General features: G+C 36.2%; 1 long non-coding RNA gene across 1 annotated transcript in view; it reads right to left on the minus strand.

Annotated features, from left to right (window-relative positions):
• LOC129568600 (uncharacterized) overlaps positions 1 to 19,716 on the minus strand; it is a 55,916-nt gene that overhangs the window by 21,992 nt on the left and 14,208 nt on the right. The window contains exon 2 of the long non-coding RNA XR_008687969.1: positions 2,318 to 2,407. This is a non-coding gene — a long non-coding RNA (uncharacterized LOC129568600). The remainder of the gene's footprint in view (positions 1 to 2,317; positions 2,408 to 19,716) is intronic.

Here is a 19,716-nt window from a genome sequence, read left to right on the forward strand (position 1 = left end):
GCCTTCTACACACTATGGGTCAAGCCGCCCTGGTTCCAAGCCAAAGGTCATTATGAGCGCATTTTCGTACAAAAACTCATGATTGTTTGCTCTTTAAAAAGGAGGCTGTAACCCCAGCAGAATAGCCCCTGAGGAAAAAGTGTCTATACTTGGGCCAAGGAATCTGTGGTAGAGAGATTTACCCGTCGTTCTGAATCACCCTGTATATATGTATATATGCCGTGTATGTGAGCAAAGCGGCGAAATAATATGATTTCGGTCCTGTTCAATGTTGAATGACCGGAGATATATAGAATATTCCGGTTGGTGTGTGTATGTTTCGTAATGACAAATGTGTATTACGTGAGCCAAAGTGGCATGGGAAATACACAGCAGAAATGTACTCTAGAATCGAGAGCGAGAGCCAAAACAACAAATAAACACGGTATGTGCCGAAGGACTTAAAAGGATGAAAATTGGCAAACAGACGAAAGTAACGCAACGAAACAAACAACAACAACAGTAACAGTAACAGCAGCAACATAACGAACGATGACAGCGAAAAAGGAACAACATGACGAAGATGAGAAGGATCTACGAGTATCATATCTATGAGAAGACGAAGCTGTCGCATATATAGCAAACAATATACATTCACTTATAGAGAGCATGCACACATAGTGTAATAGGTACAGTTATGGTTTATTAGATTCATACTTTACATGCATATGTGTACTCTGCATTTATGAAAGAAGATGAACATTTCTCGATATTGCTTTGGTGTTCTCTCGTGTACATGCTTGCAAACAGCAATAAAAGCGAAAATACGAAGAAGACGTGGAAAAAAACGCCAACAAGAAAGGCAAAGCGAAAGAGAGAAGCAAGAACGACGACGACAACAACAAGCAAAAGAATTAGAAAAGTAGTCAACCGCAGTTCAAGTATAGATGTACCGAAAAACGAATTCTCTCTCTTTCTTGCCATACATTCGAGTCGAGTGTGTGTGTGTGTGTGCTGTTTGTCGCCCATGGATCCAGTAGGTGGTGCACAAATGCATTTTACAGTTTACCATTATGGTTCCACATAGCAAAAATAGTACCTAAAAGCATCTATAATGCATACCAATCTATATCACATACGTTCGAGGTCGCCCGTTCTCTCAGTCTCTTCGTATACGTTTCGTCGTTTGATAGTTCAAAGTGAGAGGAATGCATTAGGTTGAGCGCCTGACACTGCTAGCAATTTATCGATGGCAGACATATTTGTCTCGTGGGCTTGTTACTTTTTTCCTCTGTGCCATATTCGGCATAGATACGTTTCGATTGCTCTACTCACAAACATGGCTGTGAACTGTGCAATAGATACGTATGCGCGCGACCATCATCGTTGTCGTCGTCTGCATGTATGTGTGAGTAATCGAGTGAGTGAGTGAATGGATGAGTGTGCACATGGTGCTCTGCTGCGCGCACCGAATTCGGTTTCAGTATATTGGTTAATAAGAAAACTTTTATTGTATCAATCTCATACGATATGCATTGAAGAACCAAAGAAATTTACTTTTTTGAATTTGTTATCTACCAAATGTTGGGAATGTTGGTTACTTGAGTGCCTCAAGCATACGAATGAGCACAAGAATGTTATTAGTTCAATTATGGTTTGCGCATTTCAGAGGGCAAACGTTTATTTTTTTAGGAACATCCACGAACAGATAAGCCTTATCTCTTTTTTAGTCTCTTTTTCGACAATGTATAATGAGTTCGTAAAAAGAAAGTAGACAATTTACATGTGTCGTCTGCCAAACTGCACTTACACACATTTTCTATGTTGCATAATTCAGTTATTAATTTTAACAACTCGTTGCAGTCATCATCTACATAAAGTCAGAATCACTGATGCTGCAATAAAATGATAGTCCATTGTTGACCATCTCGAAATAGATTACCAGCTATTATCACATGTACATTACCAATAAACTTTGGTTTTTCGTTGTTAAAAACCTTTTAGACAAAAACACACAACATCACTTTGTATCACTCGGCCAATAATAATGACGACCGATGCACACAACCTATGTAATTGATTGCAATGGACTCTAATGGAACAGAGCAAACACATTCGCATTCAATAAATTACAAACATCAATCCCCGTCACAAGCAATATTCCGAATATATTGGCTACTTGCAGAAAGAGAGAGAGAGAGAGATCATCTGCCAAATCACCATCTGTGGTCTAATTGAAAATCATTTCAACAAATTTTCGAGAGCATCCATTGCCATGAACTTAAGATAATGTGTCCGTAAAATGGAAGTTCTTACGGCACAGACCAATTCTACTTACCATAAAGGCGTGTTTAGATAATGGCAAAACCATTTCGCAATGGCTTCTATCGAACATAATTACACGTCCACTGCACAAATGTTGATTCACCTGAAAAATAAATAAAAACAAACAAATGCAAATAAACAAATTATAGCTTACGGTCACGTTCATTCATAGTCATGCAATTTTTTTTACTTCGTCATTTTCATTCGGGTTGAAAAAGCCTATGTCGTGGGTTTTAGTTCACTTATGCATGTGTCTTTCGGTCATAGCAGATGCTCGTTTGCTCTTCATTCAATTATTTCATGTAATTCAAAGTTAAGGTAACAAGCGCAAAATTAATTCAAACTGGTTTAAATGATTGACTCGACCGGCGTTTATTTGTTGAACTGCAATTCCGGTTTGCGTGCAGATAGCTGATGACAACCGTATTTTTGCCCATTTTAAATGGCAATTATTGCATCTTTATTATCAATTAAAACAAATTTAATTTATTATATAATTTAAACATACACTTTACAACGCATTCTTCTAATTGTCATATAAAATGTCGACATCAAGTCGACTTTGTGTTCGATACGCTAAGTTATGCGAAAGTATTCATGAATATTAAAAATGCAAACGATTCGCTGAAGGAATAGGGGAATCTTTTTCTTCCGAAGAAATGAAGATGAATACTTTTTTAGCTATTTGAAACGTAATTTTCGTCATCTTTGGCTCACATTCTTCGGTATAATTTGTGTTATAGAAATACATTTTCAAACAGCCAATTTATTTGTCTAATGTTCTTTTAGTCGGAGTCAGCTTGCAAACGCCATAAATACGTTCATTAGAACATATAATTGTTTAGCCACACTTTTCAAGCAATCAATGCAATCGTAATGTGCGTTATACGAGTCTGATGTGCGTTGACTTGGAACGGAACGTTGAATTTGAACACTGCATAGTTCAATACGAAGTTTAATTAAATTCAGACAATCAAAAGAAAATTCATTATAGGGATTTCAGCAAAGAAATTTGAACTTCTATATATATAACATTCTTTGTTACTTTCGCCTATTCTTTTGTTCGCATTCCGTTCGAAAGAAAAATCAACGTAATTTCCGTCGACGATTTCAAACGAAAGTTCTTTTATCATTAATTCCAAGAAGTTTTTCGCATTTACTCGGATAGGTTCGGAAAAGATACATTTTTGAATTATATATGAATGAGGAGTACGGTCTTTCATTCGTTTTTTCTTGATATTTCTTTGAATTGTTTCAGTTTTTATTTCTACGATATTTTTCATATAAATACACGCTTGAAATGTGAACAAAGGCGTAGCTTTTGGTAATTCACGCGATGAAATTCATTTAAAGAAATGGCGCTCGAATTCGATTGTTTGATCCGTATAAATTCGAAATCGTTTATCGTTTTATTGAAAATTATTGCTGAAATCAATTAGCACCGCATTTTTCAATTTGTTTGTGTTTATCAATGCATAAAATATGATGATTGTATGAAAATAAAAATATCAATTTAAAAAATATTAATTTGGGCGGTAATTTTGAATGGTTTCGATTGATTTTTTATTGAAAATAAAATTGGCAACTGGTTAAGGGAATAGTAAGGAGTTTCTGTTGAAATGTTATTACACATACATTTGGTGGCTTCCCTCAGCGATTTACGTAATAACTTTATCGCCATCATCTATTAAATTCTATTAAATATGTAAATTCAGTGTAATAATGAATGGGCAAGGAATTGAGATGTGCACGAGCTGATGGTAACGTGCATCATCGCTTTGATTAAGTGGCTTATGTGTGGGAGAAACGAGGTCATTATAGAACCAATATTAATAATATACCGTATTTGTTTTAAATGCCCTAAAATCATGAGGAGACATGTGCCATTTTTGGGCTAGTTTAACAATTAGATAGTTCCATGGTCTTCATTAAAATGTTCAACATATCTTTCAAGTTATTAGAATAGACTTATGACTCATGCCAATATGCAAATAAGTTGGTTGAATCGAGATTCGGTATATGCAACATTGTTCAGGCATTTTGTTTGGAAAATGGATCGACAAGTTCACGGTGTTAGGCCCTTTTAATTTTTGAATTAAGCAAAACGATAAACTTTCGAATTTAATAAAGGAATGACATGACAATTTATGATCTGTGCAGCGGCGGAAGTCCCACTTTTGAATGACTCATTACGTGAAACTGACGAAGTAATGACATTTCACCAACATCCAAAAACAACAATTTTCACTTCAAAACTGGTGAAACTTGCCAAAATCCACCATTTCAATTCGAAACAATTTCTTAAATCAATAAAATTGTTCGAGTTTTCCTTACGCTCGACAAACGGGAGGCGTAGACTTTTTAATTAAAACCACAAACAATACAGATTTACCACGTCAGTTGGAAGGATTATAATAGAATGTGAGTTGAAAGAATTCGGAAAATGTGCACCTTTCCATGGAATTTCGTGCATTGGGATCGACAGAGCAAATTTGTTTAGCGGTCGTTGTTGTTGTTTTGTAATTGGAGTGTGGGCTGTGGCACAAACTATTCTTCGAATCGAAAGTTGTCACATAACAAGAAAATATCCATAAACTCGGTTAATACCGACGACGGATTGGGATTTTTCATTTGGTCGACTACGTCGCATAATTGCGTCATAAAACCCCGAAAAAAATACAAAGAGCCGTGGCTAATGCAACTTGCAAGTAGTTCGAAACTATCATCACAAATTCAACGCAATGAAACAGCTATAACTGTATTAAGATTAGATGGAATGCTTAATAAGACATGCAATATGTTTGGGTTTGGTACACGTCATCCAAACGCAATTCAAAACACCTGCTACCAATTCACTGCGACTCTCGTGTAATTCCAATTAAAGGCGTCGCACTGGCCAAATATAAAATCCAGGTTGATCTCAGAAAAAGCATTGATTTGAACGTGCAGAATCATTAAGACATAAATGAAACCAGAAAGAAAAAAAATCGCCAATTAAATGGTAAAACTCCTCATTATGCAATAAACGCGAATCTAACACAGAATGTACACCAAACACAAATCGACTGGATGGAGAAAAAGAGCGTGAGAGATGAGAAGCAAAATACAGCCAAATCGGTGGCTCACTTGTTTAAACATAAACGGTAATATAAAACCATCAAATTGTAAACACAAACGTGATTTGACACATAATAAAACTCCAATAAAAAAAACCCGGTAAGTAGTCTGAATGCACACGAAGGGAAGAACAATGAAAAGAAACAAACAGATAAAAACAATAACGAATTTCACGACTTTTTGTTTCGCCGTTCCTATCAAAATGTGTGTCAATAGGCGAAATTTTTATGAATTATCGAATTTCACATGAAAATAATGTTGGCCAATAAAAATTGCTGAGCTACAAGATTTTCGATGCTTTTTTCATTGCCAGTTTTATTTCAAATCGATTTAATTGTGCGTTGAAGACGATTTAAGAATACTTTTTTGGCAAGCAGCATATTGCACAAGCGATTTAACATTTGCTCGGAGAAATAAACGAACACGACTGAATGTTGTAAATGTTGTGAAATCCTTTTGCTGTTTGTTTTTGTTACTGTCATTTTGCGTGTGTACCTACGGGAAGCAGAATTTTTATCTTCATTTATTACATGGTCATAAATGTGAACAATCCTCACAAAACGCAACAGAAACGTACACAACATACAAATGACTTGAAACCCTTTCACCAGCACATCTCTCTTGCACTCTTTCGTTCTATGTCTTTTTCTAAGCCAAAATATTTTTCCTCATTCATTGTTATGCTCTGTGTATGAATATGCATATGTAGGATGCAATAACCCATGAAATATGTTTTTTTTGCGCTCACTGCTGGAATTTGTAGCATACTGACACAACAAAAAATACATATTGCTCTGCTTGAAAGATGCGTGAAAAATGGAACGCAAAAGAGGTAACAATGAATCAATGTTTGAAGCAACATGAACTCTTTGTTTTTCTCCGAAAAACATATCGCCCTAGAAAAAAATTGTCCTTTTTAAACTAAATTTCTTTTGTCCGTGGTTATACAATACTTTTTCGAGCCATATTTTCGTTTGAAAAATAAAAACAGAGCGCAGCGTTTGCTTTGGATACCCATTCATATGGTTATAGTTTCGGAAGGCAATTTATCGTTTCGGAATGTGTCATTCCATATGCTACGATGGCAATACAAAAAGAATTTCTAGAGAAATGTTTTGCCATTTTGGACCGTCCCTAAATTATACAATATATAGGAATAAATGGTTCAATTTCGCTTCGAGAAATTTTTACTGAATTTCAACACTGCCATTCTCAGCAGCAAAAGGGAAGTGGGGCATAGGAAATGTGAAGAATATTCATCCTTTACATGTCTTCGTTTCTAATTTATTGGCGAATATTTTTCATTTCATTTTCAGTGTGGAGATGAATTTGCAGTTGTTTTTGCACTCGGAAATGATGGACGTTGTCGATGAATAATGTTACTTGGTAATCGTTGCGTGTTTTTATACAATCAATCAAATGTCGCCACATTATTTACATTGTATGCTTTTGTCTTCTCTCTTTATTTCTCATTTTTATTTATTTTTTCTCTTTCTGCTTTTGCACAAATCAATATGCATGAAAACTCATCGCGAAAAATTGATGTAAGTAACTTATAAATGTTAATGCATTTGGCGAGTTAGAAGATGAATTCATCCGAAATTGTGTAAAAATGTGTGTAGCGAATAAGACGAAACTCAAACAAGCGAACAAACAAACTAACAAAACAGAGTAGCAGCAACTTTGTTTGAATGTCATGCAATTTCGCTTGGCACGACCGGATTTTACTTAAATAAATTGAAAGACAACACATTGATACATTCTTGTTTGTTTCGCCTGATAAAAGTTGATCATGTCTTGAGTTTCATGCACTTCGAATATTAGATAGATTATGGAGTTCATCTGTGTGTTTGGAATTACAACTATGAATAAATACCTCAAACTATGATCGTTCGAATAGTTGGAATCGAAAAAGAAGAGAGAAAGAGAGGAATATCTGCATTAAGAGCATGCTAGAAATTTGCTGACGCAATAAAAACAATAGCTCAACTTTGTAATTATACTAAGTGGCATTTGGGGTATAATACTTTTTATTCATTTGAAGCCTTCCTAGTTATCTGTTTTTTTCTCTGTGTCTCTGCTCTGTTCGTGTGTGTGCGTTGGATGTGTGTTGCAAAAAATACACCGCCCGTCGTTTTCCGTCACATAAATAAGAATTTAAGTAAATTGCCTCTTTTCACTGTGTGTTTAAAATAGGCAAATACGTTTTAAACATGCAATCGTAAGGTATACGGTTTTAATACGCGTGGATTGAATGCGGAGCTCAATTTCGCTAATAAAATATTTGCAAACATTGCAAGAGATATGGAGATGGAGAGAAGGACACACGCAAACAGAAAGAGAACGAACAGCTCAAATGAAGTAAAAGAACACGGTTGGATGAATTTATTAAGGCAATAGTTGCGAATCAGATAACAGCATATCGCATGGATGGATTCGGGCAATTGAACGAATTTTCTTTTCAAGTGGAAAGCGAATTTCGAAATGTGAAATCCTTTGAACAGCGAAAAAAGCATATATAGTAGGGAATCAACATCAAACCATTGAGCTTGAGTGTGTCTTGTTTGAATTTGCTCCGCAAAATTGAACAATTTGCTCCTCAACTATATCCATACATATCTATTCCCCAGCTGATGCCAATCTAAATGATGATGACTGAATCCAATCATCATCGAGCAAATTCGACTCGTATGCATGAAATATTTACCTTTCAATATGAATTTCTTATCCAAAACCATCTTATAAAAATATCAATTTTCAGTATCTCGACGTTTTTATCTCGAAACTGCAACAGCAATCCAATTTGTGACAACGCGCTACTTCTACCGATTGGAGAAAGAAACAAACATATTTCCGTATTACATACGAATTTTTTTCTTCTTCTCGAGTGTTCTCCCCAACTTGCGGCAGTTTGTTTGATTATTCCACACAAACAATATGGCTGGTGTATTCTCTCAGTTAATTAGATTCCTTCGAAAGCATTGGAGCTGTGTGTATATCGTCATCGAATGGATACACTTTTGCCATTCATCAAAGCCAAGTCTTATAAATAATGTATTGCCGTCGGTCTAACAAAATACAAACGCTGACATGCGCTACAGCTGTTTACTGTGTGAGAAAAAGAAGAGAGCGAGCGTAGCTCATGCTATGCGAGTGTACGAACATTTTCATCGCCAATGGCTCGATTTTGAGAATGAATGACTATGTTGAGCAAATATTTAGAAATTGTGCTCGGTTCGCGATAAATGTGGGGCTCGTTGTAAGATGTCTTCAAAGGGAAAATTGTTTACGTAATTGGAAACCATGAATGTACTCTCGTTTATAAATATCCACTAGACATGAACGAACTCAACAAAAATATAAATAATCAGCGATCGCCTGGCAATTTTACTTCGCTTTATTTACTCTGTCGTCTATTCGCTCGCATTCACGTAAACAGTCGAAGATGAGGAAAAAATCAACAACAACTATGATTATGATATTTTGCAGTATGTGGATCTTGTGTTTTGAAATGTTTGATATTTTCAGCGCCGAATTACACATCATTTTCAGCGAAATATAGCATTAGTTTTTCTAGTGACACCGACTTAAATTACAGACGAGCTGCTTGCATTGGCTCACTGCAGTGTCATTATTCTTATAATGATGAAACAATAAAATACACACATTGAGACTGAATTTAACCGTACGTTAATAATGGTTTTTGGCTCTGTAATGTAATCTATATTAGAGAAGATTTAACACGAACGCGTTTTGTGTGTGAGTGTGGCAAGAATGTTTGACATCGGGTAAAATTAGATATTTAAAATGGTATCTCTGCAATAGCGCGCGGTCTCTTCCTCTCGCAGCATATGCAAGTTGTCAAAAATGTTTCGGGTTTTTTCGTATGGACCAAGTCTCATATCCGATTGAACAAATGCGAAGAAACTGTTGCTGGAAGCAAATGATACAAGAAATAATTTTTTTTACATCAAGAAATTAGGAACGTGGAAATAACGTTCGCGGTAATAAATTTTATAACAAATATCAATGCTTGCATCCATCGATTCTATTCAAAAAGCGTGCTTGCCACATCAAAAACCAGAGATCCAATTACCCTGGGCTACTTGCAATGTGACTTTAGTTCCACTTCGTAAACATAATGTCAGCTCATTTATATTTTTGAGCTCCCAACCATGTACCCAAGTCGAGAAAACGTAAGCATAACACAATACACGCATTATAACCATATTTTAAATTCTGGTCGCTCGTTGCTTGCCATTGCTCTACTATAAAATGTGTGGTGCGCTGAGAAAGCAGAAAAATCAAAATGTTTGCTCTCTCAAAATGAAAGACCGATTGGGAAAATTCTTGTGCATTCAAACACAAACACGGGTCTTTTGTTGTGCAAAAGAACATCAACCACAACAGCGAGCGAACGAATCCAAAGACTAAAAAGATTCGTACATGTTCAATTTTCATGAATAGCAATGCGATTGTGATAAGATTGTATTTTGTGAAATTCATTTCGGTTATTTTTTTGGTGTTTGCTACTTCGTATGCCAACACTCCCCAAAGTCCGTTTGAGAGTCCATGCTGAAATCATACTTTGTATAAATGCTTACTCAAAATTCAGATACACAGTAGCAAAATGAGAACGGGACAACATTGACAACTTGATACTGGCAAAAGAAAACTATTGATTTTTTGTTTGTTTGGTGTGTATTTCGATTTGACTTTTGGTCTGTTTGTTCGTGTCGTGCGTCACAAAGCATTTCATTCGATTTAAAATATGCGAGCAGTTTTCGTGTAAACGTATTTTATAAACTACATTAGTTGTTGGTGCTGGTTGTTGCCAGCAGCAGGCTCCGAAAATATCATTGACACAAGTGTATATATTTGTGTGCTTTGCTCGGGTATTTCGTTGTATCGATTCACATTTCACAGTTGAAAAAAAGGAACAGAGAAGAGCAACGAACAAACGAAAATACCAATTCATCCTACGGATTGCGCAAGTCTTCTTAGGCCATTCGGTTTGAATAAAAATGAATGTTCACCGAAGAGAACGAACCAACGACAAACAGCTCTCAGCTCGCTCTTTTCATTTCTCTCTCTCCCATGCGCTGTCAGAACGCTTTCGTATCATAACGTTCTGTTGCAGCCATGACAAAATATTTTCGACTGAGCTAAATGACGGAGAGTTTGTGTGCACGATCCAAGTTGCCGTTCACTACTCATAGATAGAGCCATGTGTACCATTTTTCAATGGGAATTTTGTATCCTACCAATACTTCAATTTCGGTTGAATCCTCTTTGCAAAGACGAACAATGTTGGAAACAGAAATTTCAATTCACATTGAACTTTTGATTCGATTTCACATTTTGTTATAATAAAATCTTTATTGAAACTATGTATTGCTTCCAATCAAGATTACTTACTTGAACGCTGTCGCCCATATTCACAACCAAACGAAAACCTATGAGTATTTCTAATACAATTATCACAATTTTTACTACTTCGGTGAAATGTTCAAAGGTTTACTTTCTTAGAATATCAGCACGCGTTTAATTTTACACAACAGCTGAACTCAACGAGAGTTCGCGCTTAAACCACGCCACTAAAAGTGTCACAAATACGAGAATACTGCTTGAAGAACGTGCTGTTTTTATTTAAAGAAAAAATTTAAACATCCGAGCTGTTGAACTGAGTAACTAAATTGGTGTCAGCGTTCGTTCCGCAGTTTATATAAAAACTGTGCAGCGTCAAAAAAAGAGTTGAATTCAACCAAAATCACAGTGCGACCAATATCAAGTGTGTGTACTACACACTCCAATTATCAAATTTCAATTATATGTCTCGTGACTCTTATCGGTTGCGGCAGTACCAGCAGCCACAGCGTCGAAGAAATTATTAAAAGACTCGACAAACTATGAAATATGTGTGTATGACTTGACGCCTAATAAATGTGTTTTTGTTGTATTGAGAAGGCGCAAACGAGAACCATATCCAACACATTCGAATAAGTCGAGCAATTCATGACGTTTTATTTGTTTTTTTTTATGAAGCGGCTTTTTTACTGTTTTCTCGCCCATTTCAAGAATTCGATCGCACAGTAGTCCAATTATCACCGACAAACGCAAATAAAACGGACCATTATTTTCCTGATTGAATTAAAGTGAAATCAGTCGTCGGGAATTGCTAAATAGACGGTTCTTATCGGTTCGCAATTACCTTTCGATTTACGTTTAATTTGATTGTTACGAAAAGCCAATATTTACCACTACAACCAAAATGTGTTGCAATGCAGAAAGCTCGAAATGTTTACTTGTAGTATTATTTGAGTCATTGATTAACTCCAATTTAATATTGATAAAACTTGCTCGCTCAGCAATTTATCCAATTTATTCAATCTTTGACTTCAGAACGAAGAGATGAAAGTAAGGGAATTGAGATTCTTATTTTTAAATTGATGGAAATTAAAACGTTTTTTTTGAATGGCATTCGAAAAGTGCATTCCAGTGTGAGTCATTGAGCGAAAGGAATGCAGTTGACATAAGCAAATACAAAAATGATGGCGTCCTGAAATGGCTTTAAGCTTTGGGATTTGTAAGGTTTTAATGATACATCATAAAAGGGAATCAGAATCCAATTTGAATTAATAATCTTCTTTTCGTTTCACTTTCTTCGGTCTGTGTACTGATGACATGCTTTAACTCATCGTGTAGTTAAATAAACGGTTCGTTGAGCTATTAAGAAAAATCTCTGCGTCAAAGAAGAAGAGCCACGGAAAGAATTTATGGTTGCGCAACCCGTGTGAAAATACTCAACTGGCATAACAAACGGCAGATTGAAAAAGAACACGAATGTTTATAAATGCAAAGTTTGAATTTTTTTAAAACACGTCGCTTTGTTGCCAAATCTCGTATTATTTTTATTATTTAAATGGTAAACGTTTTCGCTTTTTGTTATTACATTTGTTAGGTCGATTCGAGAAAATGAGCCAACTAAATTCGGCAAACAACACAATACCTGCGTAAGTCATTCATATGTTTGCTTGTATGCAACGTATGCTGAAAGAAAACGCAAAAAAATTAATATTCTTCAAGCAAAGCACACGATTGTTACACAATTCAACCAGAGTACGGTTTAATTTGTAAGAAAATCTTCCCATTTTATCGTATCGCATGCCGTCGAAACGACAAAAACTCAAACCTTTGCCGGAGAAAAATATTTAAATTTCGGTCGGAGTTGAACTAGAAAGAAGAAAGATTTTGACAAGAGTCAACCATTTAAATGCATGCACGCCCCGTTTATTCGGCAATCCAACTACATACAATAAAACTAAATAGCATTGGAATGTTTTCGGTTTTTTGGGCTGACACCAAACCAGCATTTGCCTTGGCAGAGTCTTGCTGCTTGCTATTATCGTCGATGGATTCTCGTTATGGCTTTACATGGCATTTAAAATGCCTGTGCGTTATATTCATAAGGATAACGGGGTTCGACTGCTTTGACTCAAATCGTGCCACTCAGTTTTGCTACGATTTTAAGAATTTAATAAGATTTTTCCTCGAGAAATAGAGCCAAGTGCTCGTGATCTCGATTGCTCGACTCACTCACTTCAAATTATCAAACGTAGAATGCTGTAAATTTTCTACACAACCAGAGAAAAATTGATTGAGCCAAGGAGCGACCTGAACTATAATTGCAGTGCGATAGTGCGGTAAGACCAGCTGCCTCTTTTAACGCAGAACAAATCACAATGAAATAAATAAATATTAATTATGTCTTGCTATTTTTTATGGTCATGTTTTATCTGAAGTTCGTTGAACATCATTATCATTCATTCATTGAAAAGTGAGTGCTGGTGAGCGCGCGCTTCGCTAGTGGCAAATGCTCGTCAAAATTGCGTTTACATTAGATTTTCCCCACGTATCGGAATTTTGTGCGGCCGCGTTTATCGAACGCTGCTGCTGAAATACGAGAAAACACACATATTAAGGAAAACTTTATTGAAGCCATAAATCAACACCAATTAAAATGTGTGGCTGGTGTAAGCGATAATAAAAGTTCAATTGCTTAATTGATGCATATTACAACTGGTAACTGCGGTTCCACTTTATTAGTTTGCCATCTATGCCGTCAGTTATTATATACAGTGTACAGCATAGCGCTTGCATTTCGAACAGAGATTCCTTTTGGATCACCAGCACCAAACTCATTCGCATCTCCCTTTCTCTTATGCTCGTGCTCTTTTTAAATCTCAAAATGAATGAATCTTGTGCAACTTTCATGTACAGATTTTCGAAACGTTTCATTCAACCAGCAAATCTACCATATTTTGCTACGGTTCCACATAATGAGGCAAAAAAGTTTTTTAGACTGATGAGGATATAAAAACAAAGTAAAACTCGATGAATACCATTGCTTACCACCTAACGTACTCGTGACTCTAACACAAAATCAAACAACGTTTACATTTTTGCTCTTATTTGCGTACTTCGGAGAGGTTAGATTTGGTTGTTTTTTTCATCTCATCTTACAAAAATCAGCTACCAATAGAGTGCCAAACTAAAACAAACTTTAATCAGTAAATTCCAAATGGTGGTTCATTTCAAACTTGCACAAACTCATCTGAACTCCGTAGGATTTTTGCAGCAGTCGACGACTTATAAAAAGGTTCGGCTAAATCCGAGTTCAATTGCAACACACATCTATTCCTTCTAATGTAATGACTACAAACGCTTATCACTTTTTCCTTTTTTTTGGCATATCTCTTGTAAAATGCCATTTGTGTTCAAAATTTGAGGCTTCCTTTCGCATATTGTTAGTTTCTCCTTCAAATTTCCGCTTCTTTTCATATCAATTTCCAAGAACCTATTTGCTTCAGAAAAAAAATATCGCTCCAAAAAATATGCTACAGAAAAAAAACTGTAACGCAATGGTCATTATCGAATAGTTATTTGGCAATGAGAAAGTGAACAATGGTTTGAACAACCCATTGTTAGGCATGGCCGGTGGGTGCTGTAAAAATGAGAGCAGAAAAAATGGTTCACCCTTTTTTCATATTTCTTTCTCTTCGTAGGTAGTCCATAAATCGATTAACCTTTTTCTCATGGCCATAGACCAAAATGTGGCTCACGCAATGCAGACCAAGTGAAAAAAAACAGTTTTGTGTTGAAACAGTTTTTGGAAACCGTACATAGCTTTTGTTCCGAGTGTCCTTTGATTACGAGGCTCTTGGTTTCCTTAGCTATTTTGGTTTCAAGCTGATGCGCAATAAAACCAAATGCCAACACCGAACCAAGAGAAAATAGCAGCAGAAACTGCTTGTATGCCAACCAAAAATTCAATTTTCAGAAACATCGTTGAGCAGAGTTCATTTTGAGAACTAATTAAAAAGCAATCTCGGCAAAATTAAATTGATTCAATTTTTGCTCGGTGCGTTGAATCGTAGCGGAACACCGCAGCTACCACCAATTGTGAGAGTACATTTAAAACGCTGCTTCTGCTCTTCTTGTGTATTAATTTATTTCAATTGGTCTCGCTATTTTAGCAGAATCACAACAAACGAAACTAAACCATTCTCAGGGCAGAACAACAACTCTTTTTTTCTGCTGCTGCTGCTGCTGCTGCTATTTTCTCAAATACACAATTTCACGACAATTTGCGTGAGATTAATATTGCAACAATGCTGCTGAAATGATCTACTTATAGCTTAATCCAAGTTGAAGCAAGTAAAATTTATTCACAATAATTTTCATTCCGGATTAAAAGCAAGTGGAATCACCACTCGAATTCATTACATTCGGACAATGAAATAGCGAAACAAAACGAACAAACGTACGAAATGTTGTTGTTCGTATCTTCATTGTTGAATTGAATTGAATTTTTTTTTCGCTCGACTCTGTTTCACTCTTGCGATGGGCGAAATAAAATGAAATTTTACGAGTTACAAGGATATTCATGAATATTTCAGCTAAATCACAAAGACACACACATGAGAGAGAAATGGTTGAAATGTCCCACTTGAATGGTTACTTGCAACGGGTTCATTTATTTTTAGTCGAAAATTCAAATTGACGTCTTTCGAAATATAAGATGAAAAAAGAGGAGATGCTACCATAGAGAAATCGTCGATATTTTGTCTTCAATTTGATGAAAAAAATAATGGTTGAAATAAATGAATCGTTGGTCCTTGCACTGTGTGCCTTCTCTCTTTTTTTGCCAACAAAAATGTCTCATTCATCAAAAATATAAATGGAGACAAGAATCTGTGTGTGTTGCGCCCCAGCGAAAAAAAAACTCACTTGTCTTGTTTTCAAATCAATTATTGAAATTATTCTATTCCCTAACCCTGAACCGAACATACAATGTATACACAATCATTCGATGTGGTGAAATATTGTGTTGTTGAAACCACACACTTCACACACAACAGCCAGCTCTCCGAGTTGTGTTGGCGATGAACTCATATACCGACGGCACCGTTCACTTCGATTTCCAAGCACGGAAATTATATGAATAAAACATTGAGAGAAGGAAACGCAAAGCCGCAAACGCCAAACGAGCAACGCAAGCACAGATAATTTACGATAGAAAATCTTTGCATGAATATAATTATCGCTTGCGCTTATTCAAGGTATCGGAAATCATTTAACAAAAAACTAAATAGAAACAAGTAATGAGGAAAATAATTATTGTTTGTATAATTTCATGAGAATTTATAGCATTTAATGAATGTTAACGCCGTTCAGAATGGCAAAGTTATCTTCTATTCGCACACATTGTGTGTGTTTGTGTGTTCGAATGTGCAAGAAAGTTTATTGATGTTGTTGGGCTCATGCACTGGGCGAGGAGGATGATTTCATTGAATGATTAGCAAATGTTTAATTGAGTTTCTGGTGAGTTTTTTTTTTGTTTCTTCTCGGTGCTGTAAAGCGAAAAACGAACGCATGAACATGGCTCGGCGAAGGGAAAAAATCGATAAACACATAGATTAATACGAAATAAAAAGAACTTACGTTGAGCAATGGAAAAATTATTGTCTCTATCTAAAGCCAAAGAGCCAGATTAATCTGTATCGAAATGTTGTTTCGCACGAACCAAATGCAGAACGTTGCCATATTATGTGACATTAGCAGCAGTGTGACAGCTGAATACGAGAGCGGCCATCAGAATTTGGGCGTGGCACCGTAGCACAGCACAGCACAGCATACCAAATGAATGTGAGTTATCGTCGAGTTTGTCGATTCTTCTTATTCCACATTTCGCTGCGTACAATACACGTTCGCATTGAGCCAACGCTTGAATGGCAGCACAACAACGATGGAAATTTTCATTTGAAATCGCACGTTCGTATGTGTGTGTATGTGTATGGATCGGGGCAGCCATCGATTCGGCTGTATTCGGCATGACCATATGAACGAATTCAGTTGTAATCCCATCAACCTACGAATGTCGTCATGCGCGGTACACAGCGACCGAAAAAGTCTCAAAGACGAGAACAAAACGAGAAAAAATTTCATGTTTTTTTTTCCGCTACGATAAGCACTAAAGTCTATGAATTACTGTAGATACGAGTTTTATAAGTACGGAAAATGTTTTAAAGAATTTTTTTGCCCTTTTTGCGAATTGAAATGGGAACACAGTGACGTAAAATGTTGGCGTAGGATATCAAACCACGTATTTTCAATGTACAAATGCTGCTCGCAAACATTGAAACCAAGTTAAAGAGAAATATATGTGGAGAGAGAGACAAACGGGAGCGCGATAGTCAGAAAATTGCTTTAAATCGAAAATATTTTCGCATTGCTTTCAGAGAGATTTCAGCGACAAAATCGTAACATGCCGCCCGATATCATCCATTCAACATACATACATTTCACATGGTGTATTGCTATTTTTACTGGATGTTATTTTCGGTATTAGTTTTCGTCTTTAAAGCTAATGTACCATGCTACACACACAGACTCAGCACATGTACTTCTTCATTCTTTTTTCATCATCATCAGCGTTGTTTTTTTCTTCATGAATATTAAGATTTCTTTTTATAAAAATAGTGCAGACGCATCAGTTTTGTCCATTTTTCTTGTGTTTGCATCGTGCAGCTCCTTCCTCCCGTTTGCTGTTTGCTTTTCGTTTCATTTTCTATTCGCTTTTTTAGTATGACAATAAAAAAGTACTGGAGAGAAGATATGTGTAATGGAATTGCGAAGCGAACTTTTCGACGAACTGAGAAACAGAGAGATATAAAACAAGCGACTTCTATGTCACAAAGTGCAGTAAGCAACTCAAATCAAGTTGTATACACATCAAATATTCGCTCGTTCGCTGTCGCATGTATGCATGGACCACACAACAATGTTTCAAAATGTCATGGATGATGAATGGATTGATGACAGAGCAAATACATTGAATGTGAGGCTTCTGAGATGAAATTGGACGAGAATGAATGAATAAGCAGACGGATATGTATGGGAGAACACGATGAACGGCACCAGCAATGTCGCAAAAATACCAAAAGCCAACCAAGATCGACGGAAACATTTAATTGATACAACTAAGTTATTGATTCGCTGAATGTTCAACTTGCTAAATGCATTCAGTCAATAGGGTCACACGAAAACTGACATCACTTTAGAAAATACGAAGGAGTATCGGGCCAATGGCATTTCGATCGGATTTTATTTCTCATGAATGAATTGGTTCGCTTTTTTTTCTTTAGCAACGCAATTAGTTGTGCTTCGTCGTTTTCTATATTTTTTTTCCAATTTCATGGTTAGTTGCCACTTGAAATGTCGATGAAATCAACGAAACAGAAATGCGGCACGCTCTAAAAACACACAGCCGAAACAAATAAGTCAACGATTGGAAAAAATTAATCCATTACTTTGAGGTCTCAGCGCAAAATTTATGACCCATGTTTTCTGCCGCTCTTAAATTATGACGTGTGAAAAAATTCTCGACACGAAATATAAATTCAAATCGATTCCATGTTGAATGAATTTCGGCTTCACTCGAGATGTTACGAGAATGGATCTCGTTTTCGTTGGTTTAATGTGATTTGTATGGAAATGTTTTTTGTTTATCCAATCTGATGTTGAATTTTATCCAAATACGGAGAATGACAGGGAGTGGGAGAGGGAGATGGAGAGAGAGCGAGGAGATTACTTGTTGGAAAATTACGCCATCCAAGTGAAAAGTTCATGAAATTTCCTTTGGAGCTCTCTATCTCGTCTAATAATACGATGGGGAGAGGCTATAAGCGCGTAATAGATCGCTTTATGTGCACGTAATCTGCAGCCAAAGGCTCACACATACCACTCTTTACACATAAACGAAAATGGTCAAATATGCTATTGACACACACTTTATTATATATGATCTAATTATGCTCATGGGGTTCGTGCTCGTTTCACTTCCGCTAAAATCTACATAGTACACAAGTGAACTTTGCTTATACAAAAACCATTACCGACTACTTTTCTTCTAGGCAAACTTGAAAAAAATAAGCATATCAAATACGGAAATCCTCCCCAACTGCAGCAGTTCATGAGACTCGATATGGCATAGATATGATGGAAGTCCCTGAAACTCAACAGCCATTGGTTGCTTGCTTGGTTCATCCTAATTATAATTTTTTTTATCGCTAATGGACTATCTCGAAAAACGAAACAAGTGCAAAGTCGAAAAAAATGAGCAGTTGCTGCGTGGAAACTTGAGTCTTAAAAAAATAAATTGTATTACTTTATCTGTGAGCACAATGCGTGTGGCGCATTTTTTTCTCTTCATTTTACATCGTGTACATCAAAATGCCTATACTGGGAATTATATCGACGAAAAAAAAAGAAACAAGATGGTCTGTAGCCTTCTGCTTAATCTCTTGATCAAGGCATAATTAGAGAGAAACTCTTTGGGTACTTAAAAACATGAGCAAAGCAAAAAAAAAAGTGTGTAAGTTTTTAAAACTTCGATTTGTCGAAAGGTGCATTGCAGATACGACGCAAGCGTGGCATACGAACATTGTAAGTAAAATTTAGAACTCCACCATTTGCATAAAATAAACAAATTTATGTGCATTGTGAAAATGCTTCGGAAAGGTAGAGCAAGAGAGTGGAGAGGAGCATTTGGACCGAAATCGGCATGAAATTTTTCGCTTTATCTGCTTTTATCATTGCACTGCGAGAAACCATTTCTCGGCCCAACTAACAAATGGATCCTGATCGCACTCCGGGCTCGCTTCATTTGCCATTTGGTATTTGCATAATTTGTAAATTAAATGTAACTTTTTGTTCTTTTTGACTGAGAGAAGC

This window comes from Sitodiplosis mosellana, unplaced genomic scaffold (assembly GCF_009176505.1).
Source record: "Sitodiplosis mosellana isolate CC-2019 unplaced genomic scaffold, AAFC_SMos_1.0 Smas_scaffold_21, whole genome shotgun sequence".
In the NCBI taxonomy this organism is placed as follows: domain Eukaryota; kingdom Metazoa; phylum Arthropoda; class Insecta; order Diptera; family Cecidomyiidae; genus Sitodiplosis; species Sitodiplosis mosellana.